Genomic DNA, 20,121 nt, shown 5'->3' with positions numbered 1-20,121 from the left:
ATGCATAAATGAATGGAGTTGTGAGATGCAATGAGAACTTAGTTTTGAGTTGTGATATGAATTTATCTAAATAAAATGGTTTGCTTTATGTTTATGTATTATTGTTTCCTATTTATGTAATTATGGATACTTAAAAGTGCACTTACACTGTAGTATATAGGATCAAAGTATTAAAATAAAGTACCATATAGCAACGGTTATAGCAAAAGTATGGCAACCCACCAAACTGTTTCATAGTGTACATCAAAAGTAAGACAACCTATACAATGTACCAAGTTGCCACCAAGTAAACTTGTTTCAGAAAATTCAAACTTAACCAAATATAGTTCAAAATCATTAAACTTTGTTATATATAGTTCAAAAGTTAACCAAAAACATTTGCATATGTTAAAAGTGCCTTCAGAGGTTAGCTTTGGGATTGTGATAGGTCTTGTGGCTGACTTGGCAATTGTGAGCATGTGAGCTCTGTTGCACCATACCCTTCAACCTTTGATTTTGCCCTTGCTTCCTTTGCAACATTGGTTTGATCTCTCACTCTTGGGTTTTTATCACCAGTGCATCTTTAGCCCTTAACTCTTTTCTTGTTGACCCTCCTTTGCAAGTTCTTGAATTATGTCCAAAACATCCGCACTTCTTGCATCTCACAGTTCTTAATTAATCTTTTCCCTGGTTGGTCCTCCCCTTCTTCCATTTTCCTGTTTCTGCTAGGCCTACCAACCCCCTTTTTCATCTTTGGCCGATAAACATGATGATGGTTTTCAGCATCAACAAGCCATTGACTTACATTAGGTACATGATTTGTGGCATAACTGTAAACTTGTTTGTAGGTCTTTGTAGAATACCAGGAATTGACATATTTATGAGGGTCAACTTTAGCATGAGTCATTGCCCTAATTGTTGAGCTCCATATGAGAAAACCTTGTTGTTTAAGTTAAGAGGGAACTGTGATTTACCTTCATGAATCTCATACTTTGATCCCCTGGGCTTGATTGGTAAGCTCTGCAGGTTATGGTGGCTTTGCTGATATCCCTTACCAACCTTGCTATCTTGGGGCACAACTTATCATTACTCCAAGTCATTAAATTTTCATGCCTTGATGTTATCCTGACCATGCAGACTTGTAACACCCTAGAAATTCCTTTCCGTTAAAACACCTATTTTGCCCTTTTAAAAATACAAAATAGGAAAATCTAAGACATTACCGCCACCGTGAAAACGGCTTAGGCAAATATCAAAGACTCACACAATGGAATACTATCTTTAAAACCATTTAAAACAAGTCAACTTAAAAAATTCAAACCAAACGAAAGTAAAGTCAAACAAAGTCAACCTACAACTTGGAACCATTGTAGGCCCTCAAAACCAAACAATACTAAAAACCTTTTACGTTAGTCTCATGAGCACAATAAGATAAATAATATTCAAAGCAAATAAAACACATCATATTCCTATGAGAACTAAGCATGATTCGCTCTTCACTCATGCCCTTCATGAAAATGCTTCATCACCTGAAAAGCTTCTCTCTACTTGTCCCCACTACTCGCCATTAGAAATGGGTTGTCGTAGGGCCAAGGTAAAGACAAGGCCAAACAAACATACAAACACACAATCAGCAATGCTGAGTATGTAAGCGTAACAAAACACACTAACATGCTTTCATCCTATCATCACACAACTTACCGTGTTGCACCTGTTTACAAGCATACAAAACATTCAACACTTAACTAGACCAATACCAATGTTCATTTAATTTTTATTACACGTCGAACGGGTTTCCAACCAAATCTCTGCCTCAAATAAATTGAGGTAAACTACACCAAGAGCTAACTGGGTAGACAAATGTCACATGAAGTGACTGGACGTTTTGCGCATAATAATAATAAAAAGGAAAATACAGCGTCATGTACTCCCAGTAGAAGTCATGGTTAAATATAAAACCCCATAACTCCCCCCATATGTTCATACTCAAGGTATATACGTTCCAAAAGTTTTGGTGTGTAATCTCTTTCACTTTACGTTGTTTACATATTATTATACTTGGTGATGACTCTCAAACCATAGCACAATCAAACATTATAAATCATCCAAGCAATCAAACATACCAATTTAATTCTTGAATAATTAGTGACCACATAAATTTAATAGTTGAACCCTTTTTAATCTACCTCAGTGTCGAAGACACCTTAAACGCATAATGTGCCGCAAGTCCTATCCCTCGGTGTTAGAAACACCTTAAGTGCACATAAGCACTGCAATATAATTTATTCCTATGTACTAAGACACTTGATAGCTCAATTCTCATGCTTAAAGCATCAATAAAAATTATATGAACCATAATAAAATTCCCTTTTCATATTCCAAACCAAATTAAACATTTAGTTTGATTAAACATGCTCTCTAACATGCCAATAATAAAAGTGTGGTTCATAACCAACATGCAAACATAATTAATTCCAATCACCAATTCACCATAAATAATTCATACATCACAAATCATTCACCAACATCAATTCAATCAACAAATTCCAACCAACACCTATCATGATACTACTTGGAATTAATTAAGCAAATCCTAGTGTTTCGGGGTTTTCTGATGTCCTGCGGGAGAGTTACAATTCCGAGACTGGAACCGGACGCCTGTACCTGCAAAATAACGGAGACTCCTGGTGGTGGGAGCTCCGCCTCCAACGGTCAAGTTAGTACTTGATTAAGGAGTAATTAATGCGGAAATTAAAGTGATTGGGTCTCTCTAGGTGAGAGTGTTTAATGTAGGTAATCTGCTTTGTTAGCGAGATCAGCCGGTTATTACTGTGTGTAATTAATGTGTTTTTTCGTTAACCCCCTTAATGAGGATTAAGGGAGGTATTTATAACCTTGGGAAACGTGCCCATCCTAGGTTTAGGTTAACCTAGGGCCGATTGGGCTTCCCTCGGAAGTTGGGCCTGGGTGGCCGGTTTCTCAATTTGGCATGGAGTATGCCACATGTCATGACATAACAGGTCCAAGGTGGACGAATAAGCGCGTGCCACGTGGCAAGCCCTGACAGTTCCAACTGGGGGACACTTGGCAGGACCTGATTGGCCCACGTGGCGCATTCCGATTGGTGGGAGCAAAATCCCCTAATCATTTGCCCCTCACAGGTGGCACGTGACTGGTCACGTGTTACCTGTGACAGGTGTCGCACTGTAACAGGCGGCGACCTTCTACAGGTGTCAGTCGGCGAAAGGACGAGAGATTTTCCCGCCCAAATTTTGAATTCTGAAAGTGACCCTTCGCCTTCTCACTTCGCCTATATAAGGGAGGATTGTCTTGAGTCATTTTCACACTTTGAGAACTTTTTGAGAACTTTCGGACCCCTGAACTTGCTCTGACATTTCGGACCTTTTCTGCCTACCGCCTGTTCTGACAAGCCGACTGCACAGGATTTTCAGAACTTCATCAACCGTCACTCGTTCAGGTAACTGTCAGTTCTCTTACTCTTAATTTTCTTTTTATTTTTTGAAATGGCACCACGGAAGCACACGACACGACCTAGGTTAGTGATCAGCCGGTCACCGGGGACGGCTGAATCTAGGACTAGGAGTGCCGCCTGCCCTTTTCCGGACCCATCTTTGCCCTTTATACAAAGTCCGACTGTATCTGTGTCTATGCAGAGCAGGATGGCCAGAACGAAAAAGACTGCTAGGATCTCAAATTCAGACGGCTCCTCCCACAGGGTGCCGCTTAGTGAAACATTTGACCAGGCGCCAGATGTGGAAGTGAAACAAGGCGGCCTGAAAGCCGGCAATTCTGAGGGAGGAGTCATAGTGACCCCTTCCCATTTAACAGTTAACAATTCTGCTCCTTTTGAAAGAGAGGAGGCGGGCCCCTCCGGGAGAGGGGAGGAGTCGTCCTCTTCGGACTCGTCAGAGGACGATTCCGAGTCAAGCTCTTCTGGCCATGCATCTTTGGACACAGAAGAGAAAAACAGCCGCCTGCAAGAGGCGAGACTTTCTCACGCAGTTGAGAAGGGGGACAATTGGGCGGAGCCATCCGCCTCTCACCGAGAGCTAAACACCCCCTATTACTGCACGGTACCTCGGGGCCGGATCACAGCCATGCAAGAGAAAGTGGAGAGCTTTATTGCAAACCACACCATGGGCCCCAACTTTCTAGTGTTTGTGCCGGATCCAGAAGACACAGTCGTCTGGCCGGCTGGTTCCAGTTATGATAGCGCCTGCTTTGGCTGCTACGAGGCGGCCATCAAGGCAGGGCTGCGCTTCCCATTACATCCGGCTGTTCAGCGGATTTTGGATGGGTATGAGTTGGGGTTATGGCAGTTAGCCCCAAACTCCTGGGTCAACGTACTCGGCTATGTGGCCGGGTGCGAACTGCACGGGGTGGAGCCGAGCTTCGAGGCTTTCGCCCATATGAACTATCTCAGCCGGACCCCTAGGACAGGCGGTACCGGCTGGTATCAATTGACAAGCCACAGGGGCTACCTTATGACGAGAGGTAAAGCAAACAAGTGGAAGGACTGGCAGAGCACCTTCCTCATCATTGAGAGTTCAGACATTGAGCTGAACAAGCGCTTCAATAGGTGGAACAGGAATCCGCCCCTTCTTGCAGGCGCCGTAGCATGCCGCCTGTTCCCCCCAAGGCTAAGAAAGAGATCCTTGATAAAGGACTCTTTAAAGTAGAGTCGAGAGTCGACTCTACTTCAGGGGTACGAGAGCAAGTACCCCTGCACTGCGTCCCGAGCTTCAAATGGCTCTACGACGAGTACTTTTTGGCCGCCTGTGGCCTCAGCAGTCGGTGCTCAAGAGGTAGTCGGCCTGTCGAACACTCTGTTGTTCCATACATTTCTTGTTATGACTTTTATTAACTTTGCTGTTTGTTTTTGCAGCTGACGCCATGAGCAAAATCACCGCCTCCAAGACTGCGGCGGCCATGTTGCGGGCCTCCATCATGCAACAAACTTCAACCGACTCCCCAAAGAAGGGGGCACCCTTGGTGAGCTCCGAACCTTTCACCCTCTTTTTGGAGTTGTGTTTATGCATATACTGACTTTTTTCTTCTTTTTTAGACGGGTGCTCCAAGAGCTTCATCTTCCCAACAGCCGGACCCCAAGGCCCGGTGGACGACTGTTGCGAGCTCTCCTGGTTCTGCCAGGAAACAGGTGGCGGCAGAGAAACAGCCGGCCACTTCTTCTAAAACTCCAACTGGGCCGCCTAGAAGTATGAAGTTGTCCTTGTAAATTTTAGACTTGATCCCTTTTTTACTAGGTCTAATCCGTTTGTTTATGCTTGATGCAGCCGACCCTCAGGAGCCTGACTTGGTAGAGATGACCAAGTCTATGATCAGGGCAGTTCCTCCAGCTGAAAGGGAGGCGGTCAGGGGTGTCGGCACCCTTGACCTAGACGGGATTGCAGGGGTCCTTGCTGAGGTATACTTAGCATATTTTTGAGTATTTGAATTTCTGGACGCCTGTTTTCTTTTTGTTTGGAAACTGACGCCTGTTCCTTTGTACTTAGGCCCTGCTCCGAGTGAACGGCCTTCGCAAGCCGCTTGATCGGAAGAACAAAGATGTAAAGGCTGCAAAAGCTATGGCCGCCTCTGACTGTGATAAGGCAATGTTTCAAATTTCCCAAAATGAAGTTCTGACCATTGATATTCTTTATTATAAGGCGCAGGCTACCGCCGCTGTTCGGGCTCAGTTAGAGGCGGCCCAGAAGAAGAATGGCGAGCTGGAGGCGACCATCACAAATCTCAAGGCCGAGCTGAAACCTCTTCGCCTAAAGATGTACTCATACGAAGCCTTGGAGAAATCCTTGGCCAACGTAAAGGAACGCCTGGTGACCCAGGAGAAGAGTCTTACTCAGGAGCTCTCGGAAAAGGCCGAGCAAGAGAAGAAAGAGCTGGTCCGGGAGATGATGGAAGACTCCGCTCAAATCCAGCGCATGACCTGGGGCCGCCTCTTCCCCAATGCCGACTTTGCCTCATGGGAAAAAACGTACCGCCAGTGTTCGGATACGTATAATCAAGAGATCCTGGCGGCTGCTGAGGAAGAGGCGTTGGAGGAAGCGTTGGAGGAGGAGGAGCCGGTAGTGGCGCTTGTGCCGCTGGGGGGTAAGGCATCAAAAAAGGATGCAGCTGAAGCCGAGTCCAGCAAGAAGAGTGCTGACCAGGCGGCAGCTGCTAATATTGAAGATCTGCCCCCTTCTTAAGCTTTATGTATTCTTTCCACGGCCTGCGTGCCGTTTGTTTTGTATTTACCCGGCCAGGGGGCCGGGGCTTTGAATATTTTGCCGGTCTTTAATGACCGGCTTCTTTTTAATGAATTTTTGTTTTGCAAATTTGTCTAAGTATTCCATATTCTAATATCCAATTGTTCACTAGACCGACTGTTTTACATGGCCGATAGTTGCAGACAGGTACGGATAGTTAGTCACGCCGCCTATGCCCCTGGACGACTGGTTGTCTGTTTCCAGGATAGACGATCAGTCGGCCATTTATCCAATCGGTATTCGAACTATTTTGTCTGGATCCTTTTTAGGCAGGCGGTCCTGTCATTTGTAAATTTAACCAAGTAGGAAAGTGGTCTGACCAAGTAAACATGAGTGTTACCTAGTCGCCAAGGAACTGAGTAGTAGTGATAACAAGCGGCGGGTACCGGTTGTTTCCCTTTATTCGCCAATGTTTGTTGGCTTTTAACTCATTATTTGTTAACCTAGCAGGAGTAGTGATTTAGAGCCCCTGTTTGCTAAAAACAGGCGGACGACTCATACCTTTTAGGCTCCATACTAAGTTTGAGGGAGCGACTATAAGTTAACATAGGAGTTACTTAGTCTCCGTCACACTCTAGATTGAGTAGTAGAGGTACCAGGCGGCAGAGGCCGGCTGATCCCCTTGATTCGCCAATGTTTGTTGGCTATTAACTCAATAGGTTACCTAGTAGGAATAGGGGTTTGAGTGCCCCTGTTTGCCAAAAAACAGGCGGTCTACTCAAACCTTTTAGGTTCCATACCAAATTTGAGGGAGTGACTATGAGTTAACGTTGGAGTTACTCAGTCGCCGTCACTCTTGCTTGAGAAGTAGAGGTACCAGGCGGCGGATGCCGGCTAGACCCCTTGATTCGCCAATGTTTGTTGGCTATTAACTCAAGAGGTACCCCCTGCATTTATCCCAAGTAATACAGGCAGTCATCTGACTCAGATGTCAACTGCTACCACTGGTTTGGTTAGTGATAGAGTTATCCTTGTCTCAAAAACGGCTACGAGGTTGCCCTTGGGGACAGTCGTATAGGTGTCGTGTAATTAGTTTATCGAACAATGGTCCACCCAAAAGGGAGCTGCTCTCTGCGACGAATTTCATCCGGAGGGATGCCGCCGGACGCCTTCTATGATGTTGGGACATGTCGTATTAGTTTTGTAGATTTGATCAGTTGGCTTGGCGCCTGGTCTGATCATTCGGCTTGTGGCCTTAGTTAGTTCTTGGTGAACGTAGGTGCTAAGTAAGAGGAGGGTAGCCGCCTGTTAGGAACAGGGTCGGCCAGGCCCTAATCTTTTTAGCTAAGTATTAGGGGGGTGGCTATGTGTTTGGAACCAGTCGGCCATCTTCTTATGGAGAGTAGCCGACTATATGTCCAGACGACATGCCCCTATTGTGAGTAAAATAATCAATGGAGAGTAGCCGACTGTAAGGGTACAGACGGCATGCCCCTCTGAAGATAGAGTGAAAAACTCAATGGAGAGTAGCCGACTGTAAAGGTACAAACGGCATGCCCCTCTGAAGAGAGTAAAAATACTCAATGGAGAGTAGCCGACTGTAAAGGTACAGACGGCATGCCCCTCTGAAAATAGAGTAAAATACTCAATGGAGAGTAGCCGAATGTTTGTTAGTAGGCGTGCCCCTCTTAGTACAAAATTGAATAATAAGTATGCAAACTTTTATTAAGTAGCTCTTGACTATTTACATCATTCAAAAGAAATATTTCTTAAGATTATCTACATTCCAAGTTCGAGGCAACGGTTGTCCGTCTGGTGTTTCCAGACGGTAGGTACCGTCCCTGACTTCCTCATAGATTCGGTAGGGTCCTTCCCACTTGGGAGTTAGTTTGCCAGACTCATTAGCCCTACCAACTGCTTCCATTTTTCTAAGTACAAAGTCCCCTACTTTGAGTGGACGCCTGTGTACTTTTTTGTTGTATGATCTAGTCATTCTCAGGCGATAGATTTCATGGCGCAAGACATCATTGCCCCTCTTTTCAGGAAGTGAGTCCAATACCAGGCGCATGGCTTCCCAGTTTGCCTCTTCGTCATATAGCATTACTCGAAGAGTCGGCTCGTAGTGTTCTATTGGAAGAACAACTTCCGCACCGTAAGTTAGGAGGAATGGAGTTTCTCCAGTCGCCCCTTTTTCAGTCGTCCTAATGGCCCAGAGAACATGTGGTAGTTCATCCGCCCATAGGCCGCCTGCTCGTTCAATCTTTTTCTTGAGACCGTCCGAGATGATTTTATTAAAGGCTTCTACCTGGCCGTTTGCTTGTGGACGGCCGACAGATGCAAAGTAGTTTGCAATTCCTTGGTCACCCAACCAGCTTTTGAGAACAGGCGTCTCAAATTGGGGACCATTATAAAAAACCATAGACATGGGAACCCCGAACCGAGTGATGACATTTTTCCAAATGAATGAAATTACATCCTTCGTCTTGATTCCCTTTACAGCCTCCGCCTCTACCCATTTAGTGAAGTAGTTGACGGCAACAAGTATGTACCTCCTTCCGCCTGTAGCAGGCGTATATGGACCCAGAATGTCCATGCCCCACTTAGCAAACGGTAGTGGGCTATGAATGGTAGTGAGGTCAGTAGCCGGACGGTGAATTAGTTTGCCAAATCTTTGGCACTTGTCACAGTTTTTCACCATCTCCATTGCATCTGCTTCCAAAGTAGGCCAAAAGTAGCCCTGCCGCCTTGCCCTTTGAGCAAGCGTCCTACCGCCTATATGAGAAGCACAGTAACCAGAGTGAAGATCGTCTAGTATCTCTCGTCCCTTTTCTGGAGTAACACACTTTAAGAAGGGTTGAAGGTACCCCCTTTTGTGAAGTTCTCCCTTTATCATTTCAAAACAAGTGGCTCGTTTTTTCAGTGCTGCCGCCTGTTGAGGATCATCTGGCAGTGTACCGTTTGTCAGATATGCCCTGATTGAATCCATCCAGGTTGAGCTTCTGTCTAGGATTCCAATAGAGTTTTCCTCGATGCTTCTCTTCTCCATTACTTCCCAAAAAACAGTTCGAGGAGTATCAGAGGAGGCGGATGATGCTAATTTTGACAGTGCATCCGCCTGGTTGTTTTCTGATCTCGGCACTTGGATCAGATGGAAATCCTCAAGGGAGCCGACTGCTTGTCGGACCGCCTGTAAATACTTGATCATGGCCGGATGGGTTGCTTCGTATTCGCCATTGTACTGACTCACTATCAATTGTGAATCGGAACAGGCGTCTATTTTTCTTGCCCCTGCCGCCTTGCACATGCGGATCCCGGCTAGTAAAGCTTCATATTCTGCCTCATTGTTTGAAGCCTGAAAACCGAAGCGTAGAGCATACTCGTACCTGTCGCCCTCTGGCGACTGACATATGACGCCTGCTCCACCACCATTTGAAGTAGAGCTTCCGTCCACATATACCTTCCATACTTGGTCTGGAACTTGAGAGTCAGGAGGACGAGTCATCTCTACAATAAAGTCAGCAAAGGCTTGCCCCTTCACTGCTTTTCTAGGCTCGAAAGTAACTTCGAGGCTCTGTATTTCTATGGCCCATTTGATCATTCGGCCTGACGACTCCATGATGGTAAGTGGCCGCTTGATAGGTTGGTCTGTATACACGACGACTGCATGTGCCAAAAAGTAGGGCTTCAATTTTTTAACAGCCATGAAGAGTGCAAGAACAAATTTCTCCACTAGGGGATACCTCAACTCGGCATTTTTCAGTACGTGACTGACAAAGTAGACCGGGAGCTGACAGCCGTCTCTTTCAGCAAGGAGAACAGCGCTTAACGCATGATCAGAGACGGCCAGGTACATGTAGAGTACTTCTTTGGGCAAAGGGCTGACCAGCCTCGGCAAGGAATGCAAGTGAACTTTCAATTTCTGGAAGGCGGCCTCAGCATCCGACCCCCATTCAAACCTTGCCTTTTTCTTAATTGCCTGGAAAAAGTAAAGGCATTTGTCGCCTGATCGGCTTAGAAATCTTCCCAAGGCCGCCAGACAACCTGTTAACTTCTGAACCTCTCGGATGGTACGAGGCGACTGCATGTCAGTGACCGCCTGCACCTTCTCAGGGTTCGTCTCTATTCCTCTCTGATTGATAAGGAACCCGAGAAATTTCCCAGACTCAACTCCAAATACACATTTCTTGGGATTGAGCATGACATGGTGCCGCCTGAGTGTGGCGAAAGTTTCTCGGAGGTCCGACAGATGATCTTTCTGAAGTTTAGTCTTGACAATCATATCATCAATGTATGCCTCGACATTTCTCCCAATCTGATCAAAGAACACAGTGTTTATCATTCGCTGGAAGGTAGCCGGAGCATTCTTAAGACCAAACGGCATGACCGTGTAACAGTATAACCCCTGATCAGTGACGAAGGCCGTTTTCTCCTGATCTTTCTTCCATAAAGGAATTTGATGGAAACCAGAGTAGGCGTCCATAAAGCTCATCAAAGCATGGCCGGCTGTTGAGTCGACCAGATTATCAATTTTAGGCAGAGGGTAACTGTCTTTGGGGCACGCCTTGTTTAAGTCTGTGTAGTCTACACACATTTGCCAGGTGCCATTCGGCTTTTTAACAAGCACCACATTTGCAACCCAGTCTGGGAAGTAACATTGCCGAATGAACCCTGCATCAAGTAATTTTTTAACTTCGGCGGCTGCCGCCTGACTTCTTTCTTCGCCATGGTTCCGCTTCTTTTGCCGTACCGGCTTCTTTTTCGGATCTACGGCCAGTTTATGTACCGCCAGTTCAGGACTAATGCCTGGCATTTCATGGACTTCGAATGCAAAGATGTCCTTGTATTCTTTCAATAGTTTGTGAAAGTCGTCACCAAGGTCTCTCAGAGCAGTCGTCCCAACTTTGAGTGTTCGGTCAGGACGTGAGTCGTCTAAGATCAGGTCCGCATGCTCACCAACCGGCTGAGGGCGGAACTCATCCGACCGCTCCTCTGCCACTGATTGCTATTTTCTTTCCTTTCTTGCGGCCCCTGTCTGGGATGCCTTTCTCTTCTTGCCGCCTGCTTCTTGAACAGGCGCACTGTCCTTGACATTGTCAAGGTCTGTTTTTTCACCGCTTGACCCAGTGGGCTTGATACCCGAGAGATAGCACTCTCGGGCCATCCTCTGATCTCCCCTTAGGGAGCCGACTGTTCCATTATCCCTCTCAAACTTGAGCAACATAAGAGATGGGATTATAACAGCCTTGGAATTATTCAGGGTTGGTCGACCCAGAATCATGTTGTAGGCCGAGAGTTCTTCTACTACCAGGAACCGGACTACCATGTGTCGTCCTTCCCCTTTTTCACCCAGGCGGATGGGTAAATCCACTCGTCCCACTAGGTGGACGACTCCTCCTCCAAACCCTACTAAAGGGTGGGAGGCCGGATGTATGCAATCAGTCTGATATTTTAGTTTCGACAGACATTTGCTACTGATGAGATCTGAGGAGCTTCCGGTATCTATGAGGATTCGGCCAACTCTCTGGTTGGCCACTTTACATTCAATAACGATAGGGTCGTCATGCGGCCCTCTTACCCCTCCTAGATCTTCTTCATTGATGACAATCTCAGGAAATGAATATTTGGACGGCCGTTCTTGGTGAACGGAATTTACATCTAACCGCCTGATATTTTCTTTGTTGCCCCTAATAGTGGGGCCGCCTCCTGAGAAGCCGCCTGCAATGGTGTAGACGACTGCATCATCTGTATCAGAGCTGTCAGCCTGTTGATTCTTTTTGGCCGACTGCTTTTTTGAGGAAGTGTTCCCCGTAGATTTCTTGACATAAGTGTCAAGATCACCTTGCTCAGCCAGGCGGTCCAGATACCGCATGAGACTGATGCAGTCATTGGTGTGATGACCAACATCATCATGATAAGCACAGAATTTATCTTGGTTCCGGTTGTTTGCAGAACCCTTCATGGGGACCGGCTTCTCAATTGAGATCCGTCCCTTGATTTCTTTTAGGATAAACTGGTTATCCTTGTTAAACGCATACTTTGGGGAGTATGGTTTGAATTCTTTTTTCTTTTTCTGGGCCGGCTGTTTAGAGGAATCAGCCGCCCAGACCTCTTTTCTCTTCTCATCTTTGTTTGACGACTGTTTCTGTCGTCCTTCTCTTTTGTCGAACCTTTTCCCGTCCGACTGTTTTACCGTGCAAAGATCAGTCGCCTGTATATAGGCTTCTGCTTCAATCAAGGCCTCTTGAAGAGTCGCCACCCTTTTTCGAACCAAATCAAATTTGAAGGTAGACCCGTCTTTGAGACCTCTGAAAAAGTCAGTATAGGCTACCTCATCCGGTAACCCTTGAATCTGTATTCTCATCAGGTTAAACCGCCTGATGTAAGAACGAAGCCCCTCCTTCTCGCCCTGCTGAATTGTTCCTAAATCAAGGGTCGTTTTCTTCGCAGGGATGTTCATGGCGAAGTTGGAGGTGAATAAGTAAGCAAGCGTCCTGAAGCTATTTACACAACCAGTCGGCAGGTTGCCGAACCATTGTTGTGCGATTCCTTTGAGAGTCGCTGGGAAACACTTGCACCAAGTGGGATCATCCAACCCTTGAAGGTACATCAGGTTGGTGAATGCCATCAGATGGTCTTCTGGGTTAGTAGTGCCGTCATAGGCGCCTACTAGTACATTTTTCACTTTGGCCGGCTGAGCGGCTTCAGTAATTTCCTTGGAGAAGGCCGACGGCTGTTCACCAAGTCTAAGCAACCGTAGCTGCCAGTCCATAGGTTGGACGTTTTTTGCTGCAGGTCCACCAAACGGAGGTGGCTGCAAAAAATACTGTTGTTGCGGCACAAATGGTAAGTTTGGTACCGCCTGGTCGCTATGAAAGCCGGACTGACGGGAGGTGCCGCCTGACTGACTCTCATGATACGACTAAGTATGCCTCATCGAGGCATTTCGCAGACTGTCTTGAAAGTTTGAAGTAGAGGCCGACTCTGACAATCGGTCACTCTTCTTCTGCTCTAGCAGTAGCCGAGCGTCTGTGAATGTTTGCTTCGACCCGTCCGCCTGAATATGACGAACAGGTTTCCTATTTCCTGTAGGAAAACGGAATTTTGTGAAATCAAGGGCAGGTGGCTCCCGCTTCCTAGATTTAGGATGAGGAGTCGCCTCTCGCCCTTGAACTGGCTTCCTCTTCAGTGAAGTGGAGGGTTTCTTAGCCGACTGCTCCTTGACTGGAGCAGGCGGCTTCTTGTTGATCAACTCTTGAATCTCTCCCTTGAAGTCCCTCATGAAGGTCATGAGTTCGTTCCTTGTGATGGGAGCAGACCCATCAGTCGGCTGTTGCCGAACAGGCGGTGCGCCTGCTGGCTCGCTTCCTGTTTGAAGATGTTCCCGTTCCCTCCTTTCGGTATGACGGGTACGTCGGGCCCTAAGGGTCCCGTCTGAAGCTGTGTGAGCTTCAACTTCAAATTCACTCTCGGTATCATGGTCCGACTGAACTTGAGGGTCATCTAGGGGATGCCTCTCTTCAGGAGTCGGTACAGACTTGGATGCCATCTCAGAAGTACTCTCCCCACAGACGGCGCCAAATGTTTCGGGGTTTTCTGATGTCCTGCGGGAGAGTTACAATTCCGAGACTGGAACCGGACGCCTGTACCTGCAAAATAACGGAGACTCCTGGTGGTGGGAGCTCCGCCTCCAACGGTCAAGTTAGTACTTGATTAAGGAGTAATTAATGCGGAAATTAAAGTGATTGGGTCTCTCTAGGTGAGAGTGTTTAATGTAGGTAATCTGCTTTGTTAGCGAGATCAGCCGGTTATTACTGTGTGTAATTAATGTGTTTTTTCGTTAACCCCCTTAATGAGGATTAAGGGAGGTATTTATAACCTTGGGAAACGTGCCCATCCTAGGTTTAGGTTAACCTAGGGCCGATTGGGCTTTCCTCGGAAGTTGGGCCTGGGTGGCCGGTTTCTCCATTAGGCATGGAGTATGCCACATGTCATGACATAACAGGTCCAAGGTGGACGAATAAGCGCGTGCCACGTGGAAAGCCCTGATAGTTCCAACTGGGGGACACTTGGCAGGACCTGATTGGCCCACGTGGCGCATTCCGATTGGTGGGAGCAAAATCCCCTAATCACCTAGCATGCCTCTACATATTCAAATAGTTACAAAGTACACGAACGTACCTTGAATATGATCTCAAAATCGCCACAACTAAATAAAATCACTCACTTGAAAGTCTCCTACAAACCAAAATTACAAAGAAGTATTAATACCTCTTCCACACAAATTTTCAGCAATATATACACTCTTTTAATAACTCATAAACCCTCTAAAACAAGCTGAAATTTAATTTAAAACCCTTACTTTTATTTCAATTAATGGGTAATTAAAAATCCTTTCAAGAAACATAATTTAGCTTGTATATAAAAATTCCTGCATTATTAAAACTTATAAAATTGCTGTAATTTTGTTTAAAAACATTAATTTCGATAGTTTTAATCAACCACAATCAAATTCCATCAATAAACATTAATTTAGAAATCTAGGGTTTTTAATTTGGGGCTTTTTAATTCGAAACAAAATCTGAAAATTTATATTCAATATAATTATCATTAAATATCATAAAATCATCACAAAACCCAAAAACAATAATTAAAGTAAGGCTAGATTGAATTAAAAATCAAAGAACAATAATAATAATTTTTTTTGAAGAGATGTGCATGCCACCACCATGGCTGGGCGATTGCCGCGCGCCCACCTGGTGGCCGCCGCTGCTGGCGTACGCTGGTGGTGGCGGCCGCCGGCCAGTGGCGTGTGGTGGTGGCCGGCCGGTGTGTGGTGGTGTGTGTGGGTGGTGATTGAATAATAAAATAAAGGAGAACGGGAAAAATTAAGGGGTAAAGAAAATAAGAGGAGAGAGAGAGTTTACCTTTGGGAAAATCCCTCCTACTTAAAATTCCTTTACTACCCTTAATGATCCCTTTCCTAGTCAAACTAGTATTTTGACTTTCCTTAAATACCATTGACTGTAAAAATTATCTTTTTATCAAATAATATGCTCCAATATTTCCAAATCATAAAATAAAATATTTTCAAGATTATTAAATAATTAAAAATAAAATTTTTAATTAAAATAATTCTTTTTAAATTATTAAAAATCATAAATAATTCATTTCGAATTATTTAAATACTTTAAGAAATACTTATTTAAATTAAAAATACGTATAAAAATATGGGGTATTTCAAGACTCTTCTGATACCTATAAGAACAGACAAATGTTAGATCTCATTTAAAATCAAAGCTCATGTGAAATCCAAGTAAGTTGAAACATTACCTTCAAGTAATGTCAATACATATCTGCACCTGTCAGCACCAAGTGTTGAGTTACAACTCTCAAATTTTGAAGCGTTGGAGTCATTGCACACATTTGGATCAAATTTGTGTTTACTCCACTTAGACTATTCTCCTAAATCTGCAAACATTTCATGACTTCTTCTCCAACTTCCTTTTGAAGTCTCTCCATTGATTTTCTAAAAGTGTATATGTTAGTTGCATTGCATGCCCTCCATAAAAAAATGCACATAAGTGGACCTAGGAACACTTTAATTTCTTGTAATTTCTACTCTAGTGTCTACAACAGTACCTTCTCTTTGCTTTAGGCCACACATGTTTCAATGCAAGATCAACACCCTGCAACATTAAAGATGATTAATGTATGCCACAAATTCAATAGTTGAAAGAAAACAAAGGAAAAACACAAACTTTCTGCTTATTAGAATTCACTGTCCAATCTTTCCTACTAGAATGTTTGACTATGTTATGGATATGCCAAAAGAAGTAACTCTAGCTTTCCTTGTCTTCACTGCTCACAATTGCATATGCTAGAGGGTATATCTCAGTGTTTCCATCTAAGGCAACTGTAGATAGCAATACTCCCCCATAGTTCCCCTTTAAATGTGCACCATCAACTCCAATTAAAGGCATGCAACCACCAAGAAAACCATGCCATTGTCTAGCAAATGAGATGAAGTTACCGCTGAATAAATTAACCCTTGGAATACTTTCACTCTCATACTAAGCCACAAAAGCCTTGCTATCCAAAAAGATCCTGAACAACATATTTTTTCAACCTATACAAGGTGGCTTGCTTCTTGTAAATGCCAAATCTCTGAAATAGGAGCTCATTAAGGGTCTTTCTTGGAATATCTAAATTTGCCCTTATGTCTTCCATCACCTTAATTAGGAGCAGCCCATCTAACTATACAAATTGGGTAGTATGTTTCTAACCCTCTACAGTTATGCAGATCTGGCTAAATCTTTTTAATAATCCATGTCTTGCCATCTGCTAGCCTACTAGCATACATTCTCCATTCACAACATTCTGCCAGGCAAGTGATATTGAATCTTTTGTTATCTTCAGACTACACATTTATTGCAAATCCTTCTTAAACTGCATAGTCTTTTAAGGTCTCCCTCAAATGACTCTTATCAATGAAGATCTTCCAAGGTCTAAGAACAATCTTCCCAAATTTTACATCTTCATACATCTCACCATGCTTACAGCTTCCGTAAGTAATCATTATCATCTTCAAATAAGACCAGACCAAAAATCAAGTTCCCAGTTGTCTTTTATGTGGGGAACATTTCTAATCTCATGTAATTCATTTTCAGGTACATCAGCTTTAGGGATCATTTCACCATCTGAATCAGCAGCATCATCACCACCAATAGCTCCAACATAATCCCTATCACCAGAATCATCACCACCAGCATTAGCATTAACATAGGTCACCTTTCTTCTAGCCTTAGGTGCACTACTTTCCCCTAGCTTCACCACTTGTTTAGGTTGTTTTGTCACTCTCCCCTTAGAACCAATCCATATACCCTTCCTAATTTGTGTACTTTTAGATATTTTCTTAGCAAATAAGTTAGGGTTAATGATTGGATTTGAGGGTTGGCTGTTTGGACTTGATGAATAATGGGGAGTGGTATGCTTGGTTATGTTCTATGTAGGTGAAAATCTAGGGCTTCTTCTTACAACAAGTGTTTTAAAAATAGTGTGTGGTGAAATGGGAGATGGGGGTAAATTCTCATCACAAGAGCCTATTTCTTTGGTCTTTACCCTTGTCCTTTCCTTAGCCCCAAATGAATCAGCTTTGGCCTTACCCTTGGCCTTTCCCTTAGCCTTCTCACAAGATTTCTCAAAGTTCTTCCTACCCTTAGTGTATGCTTTCTTAGACATATTAGCATTACTCTCCTCATACTTTCTGCCAGGTAGCCTCTATGTCATGATTAAAGAACTTACTGTCAAGGTTTTCTAATGAGGGTTTGCTAGCAGGAACTACACTATTAGATGCATCAACAGTTGACTGGTATGTCAATCTCAATCTCCTCCTAGGTTTTAGTTTGGTCTTCTCTTGATCAAAAGGCTGGGCAGCTTAGTCAAAAGGGTTTGCACCTTGATCGATAAGAAGGTTGATTTAGAGGTGGAGGTGGTAGTGGTGGTTGATATGGAGATGGTGGTGAGTGATTTGGAAGAAAACCAAGAGCTAGTTGTTTTAGCCTATACCCTAACACTAAATCATTAATGAATGTTGGATTCTCAGTAGTGCCAACCAAAATGCAAATCATGTCAACATTAGGGAATATCTTAAACATCCTTATTAAGTCATCATCATCATCATCTAATAGCCAATGTTTCCCATATTACTCATAGTGAAATGTTGGGTTATAAAGTTCTACTGGGTCGTCCAAACTAGGAATACGATCTTCAAAGTCTATAGCTAATTCCATCCAGTTGCAAGTATCTGAGTCCACTTCAGTATCAACATTATGCACAAAATATTGAAATCTTAATACTACATTGTTACTCATTCTGCAAATTTAGGTTAAACTACCACAATTTAATCCCACCAAAATAAATCAAAATCGCATAATCAAGTACCACTATTACAAAACAACACATAATTAAACCTAGGTTAAACTATCAGTGACACCAAACAATGTGAACTCAAACACACCAATATCGAATTATGATGAAAACTAAGACAAAATTAAGTAAACACACATAATCCTATGCAGATCGTGCATAATTCAAAGCAAAATACAATTGTAGTACATGGAAATCATATTTCATCCACTTAAACGAAAATACATACATTAACAAAAACCTAACAATTTAAAGCGAAAAACACAAAATTCAAGTCACAAATCATCACAAACCTTTTACAATCAACAAAGTATCGCTAAATCTCTATGAATTTTGCTTCACTCGTGCGTCAATCAAGGTTTCTCAGAAGGATGAGAACAAGGGAGAGAGTTAAAGGGATGAAGAAGATGAACGATCAAAAGTTTGTCTTTATTATTGCCAGTTGGAGCTTAGAGGGAGAGTTAATGACTAGGGGGGAGGGCAATTTAGTCAAGTCATATTAAGTCAAAATTGCTGTCATTAACCTTTACTAAAAGTTTGCTTAACATTTTAGTTACTGTAGTTAATTAGAATTAAGTTTGGTTGTACCGCTGATAATTAAAATTTAATGAAGTATATCAAAGATAAAAGTCATAACTTGAAGTGTAGCAATGATAAAGTAACAAAATTTTACCCCGAAACATATTGAAGATTGCATTGTAACCTTAAATTGGTCACCTAGAAATCCTTAATTTTGCTACACTGATTTAATTTGATATCCCTTTTGAGAAATTCATAAAATAACCTTAATTAAATTTTGGCCATTTGATAAATGCATTAACAAGCTAAAATGATCGCATCACGCTTATAGTCCTCAATCTCTATACGAAGTAACTTCTAGCTTCAACTTCTCATCAAATATCATAAGCAATGGAGAAATAAGGATAATTTTTTTACTAATCATAATTACAGGTTACATAAGCGCATGCCAAAATTACGAAAAAGAAATCACCTCTAATAAATGCATACTTGCACAATTGATACTTCATGAAACTATACCTTTGATTTTATCACACACAAAAATAAAAGCACAAAAAATTTTCTACAACTTTCATTAGTTGTTTATTACCACCTAAGACAAAGAAAAATATTTTCTTGAAGATTTGTCACCCTTTTGTTTCTTAACCTTTCATTGTTTTGATTGAATTAAGAGGGAGATGCTAATAAGGAACGTTTTTAGAAGAGAAAGAAGCAACATAAGTTATGGAGTCATACTCCATCCAAAAGAAGATAATGCAATACTTGTTGCTTAAAATGAATCAATTACTAATACTCCCTGCGTTTCTAAAAGTTTGACTCACTGTATAAATCAATGTGTATCTTTGACCATGAATATCTTCGGTTATGTATAGGTGAAAATTATAAAAAGTTGATATTTTAAAATTTAACATTAAGGAGAATCTAATAAGATCTCGCATGCTTATTTATTTTCATTGTATAAATCGTAAAACGTGGTCAAAACTATTCAACTTTGACCAAATGAATAGTAAGTGAGTCGAAAACGGAGGTAGTATATAAATTTCTAAATAAGATCGCCTTATAGAGGTCTTATGATGATGAGATTGTTTTACACAACTGTTTCTCATATAATTTATTATGAAAATAGATGAAATTGATCCATATTTAGGGCATGTTTCGATTTACTGAAAACAATTGAACCAAGCTGAACTGAACTGAATAGAGCTTAAATGAACTGTGTATGAGAGAAGGAAATTAGGAACTGAACTGATTGTAGCTAAACTGAACTGAAACTAAGCTGAACAGAACAGGGCCTTAATTTAAGATTGGTCAAAATTTTAAAGACGGTCTTACACAAATGTTTTTATATAAAATAATTATTTAAAATAGATAATCCATATTAAATTTCTAAAGCCAAGTCAATTTTTACCGGACTAGATTGTGATAAATCGATTTCGTTTGGATATGATTTATTTTATTTTATTTATTTATT

The 20,121-nt window shown here is 42.7% G+C and overlaps 1 long non-coding RNA gene across 1 annotated transcript; it reads right to left on the bottom strand.

Moving 5' to 3' along the window:
- Nucleotides 1-14,404: 14,404 nt before the first annotated feature.
- Nucleotides 14,405-18,547, bottom strand: LOC110737495. Its single transcript, XR_002514412.1, has 3 exons — nt 18,425-18,547; nt 15,537-15,892; nt 14,405-14,441 (listed from the first exon to the last, which is right to left on the bottom strand). It is a non-coding gene; the product is annotated as an uncharacterized LOC110737495 (long non-coding RNA).
- Between the last annotated feature and the right edge of the window lie 1,574 nt (nt 18,548-20,121).

Source organism: Chenopodium quinoa, unplaced genomic scaffold (genome assembly GCF_001683475.1).
Source record: "Chenopodium quinoa cultivar QQ74 unplaced genomic scaffold, ASM168347v1, whole genome shotgun sequence".
NCBI classification, from domain to species: Eukaryota; Viridiplantae; Streptophyta; class Magnoliopsida; order Caryophyllales; family Amaranthaceae; genus Chenopodium; species Chenopodium quinoa.
Note: the sequence above shows the minus strand (reverse complement) of the source record. Positions and strands in the feature narration are given on the sequence as shown.